Source organism: Aplysia californica, unplaced genomic scaffold (assembly GCF_000002075.1).
Source record: "Aplysia californica isolate F4 #8 unplaced genomic scaffold, AplCal3.0 scaffold00631, whole genome shotgun sequence".
NCBI classification, from domain to species: Eukaryota; Metazoa; Mollusca; class Gastropoda; order Aplysiida; family Aplysiidae; genus Aplysia; species Aplysia californica.
Genome location: NW_004797901.1, coordinates 269,364 through 271,580, shown reverse-complemented (window position 1 = coordinate 271,580; position 2,217 = coordinate 269,364).

Below are 2,217 nucleotides of genomic sequence, written 5' to 3'. Positions count from 1 at the left end.
CCCCCCCAGGTCACGACCCATTTTAACCCACATGGTAAAATGTTAGAAGTAGAAAAACCTTTATTGACACCGCACAGTAGCGTAGTCTGGTCCGCATCTTGTGTTGAAAGTAAACCTGTACCTACCAATTAGATTGGAGAAAACTTATGAGTATCCACATTAAAATGTAGTCATATCAACAGTTTCTCTTTATCCAGCAAATAGTAGTTTGTCTGTGATAGTCGTTTGTCAAGTCATTTCGTCTTGTTTTCGGTGTAATCATCTGGCCTGCTTGTCAGGCCAAGGTGAAAGGGAGGTCTTTGTTTCACAGCCATCGTCTCTGTTTTGTTTAAGCAGGACGCACAGCTTTTGTGTAACTATCTTTGTTTTTATTGGATAGAGGAACACACCAGTTGCTCTTCAGAGCTTGAAAATAATTTATCTTTGGAAGAGAATAGCCTCAGAGATAGGGATGTGTGTTTGGATTGAACAAGACTGTACTCGACGGTAGATCCAGGAGAGCAAAAGATTGGTCGTCATGAACAAATAAGCACTGGATTTTTTTACAGGCAGATCTTCTCGAATTGCCAGAAGAAGTAGCATCTACAACATTCAAGGCGGTGTTTAAGAAAACACAAAGCACAAGGTACGATCACATGAACAAGAGACAACACCATAAAGAGTGAAACGTTTGAAAACTGCTTTCATGCTAACCGTTGTGCAGTTTTCTCTGAACATGGGAATGCACTTATCTCAAATCTGGATATATATGGTACAAAGCATGTCACGACGATGAAGACCTTATATTTTGCTCCCGATTTCGACCTGGGGGGATCACTCATGTTAATGCAGCGTTGATGGTCTTCTGGTTAGGCTCGTAATCGTAATGTCCTGCATTTGGTTCCTGTCTGGGGCCTTACATTTGTGGCCATGAAAAGGGCACTTCACACGTTTTTTTCCTCACTTCACCCAGGTGGGAATGGGTACTCGGCAAAGGACAGTGAAAAATCTTGTCAGCATGTTGGTGTTTAAGTGCCTGCCTGAAAAATGGCAGCTTGTACTGTAAACTTCCCAGGAAGTTGAGATAATTTCTGGGTGTTCTAGGGTCTGCTGAGGTAATAATGAAAGCGGTACAGCACCCAGAGTTTGTTTCCGCACGCGACAGAGCGCTGTAAAAATAAATGTTATCTATTATTATCATCCGCTGTGGAAGGACTAGAGAGTGAGTCCTCGTATGAGCTTACCGTGTCAGGAATTTAATAGTCCAATTCCACAGTGATTTCTAAAGTAAAGAACCGTAACTTATTATGGAATATGCCACTTTTGGTTCTTGAGCCTCATCTAAATTTCTCTGCAATGAAAGTTGCACACCGAAAGGTGTGCATGATTCGGTGTGCATGATTCGACTCAAACATGATGTCTCTTTTTAATAGTGCACTTTAGTAAAATAGCAGGCAGCGCCATCTAATACCAAAGATAGTACATAGTTATTTACTATCTTTGCTAATACCAATGATAGTACATAACAAGATGGGCCACTTCTCTCTTTGAGCCAATTAAAAAAGTGTCCTCAAAATTTGGTGGCGCCCTCTTCACAAAAGCGCACTCTTTGCGAACAGAGTTACCCTACTTGAGTTTTAAAAAATCAAAGTGAAACTAGCAAGTTTTGGGATAAATTTCGGAAGAACGTTTTTTAAAAATGGTTACGCTGACAAAAAACCTCTTCCGGAGGAAAGGGTTATGGTTTTCTTCGTTTAATTTGACTTTAGAATGAAAGGCGAGAGGTCATTAAAATAAAAAAAACCCCCTAAAACTCCGCACTGAACGTACCCGAACTGCTGATGAACAGCAGTCGATCTGCGCACGCAAGGAGGTGCTATTCCTATTCTTCTTCTGGAAACACGTAAGAGAGCTACAAAACAGACTGCAGCGCCATCTGAAGCAAAGAGCATACTTCCTGCGGACACTTTTTTGGCTGAGTGGCCCATCTTGTTATGTACTATCACTGATAGTACATAGTTATTTACTATCTTTGCTAATACGCAGTGCCATCTAATACTGATTGCTTATTCAGGTAAAAAGAAACAACAAAGAGTCTGAGGCTATTTCACACTTTATATTGTGTCCTGCCACCGGTGCACACTAAGGCCGGTTGTAAAAAGGCTCTATTTAAGAAAAGACGAATAACTGAACCCCAGAATACATAACAGCGGACATAACATTTATTTTTGCACAATG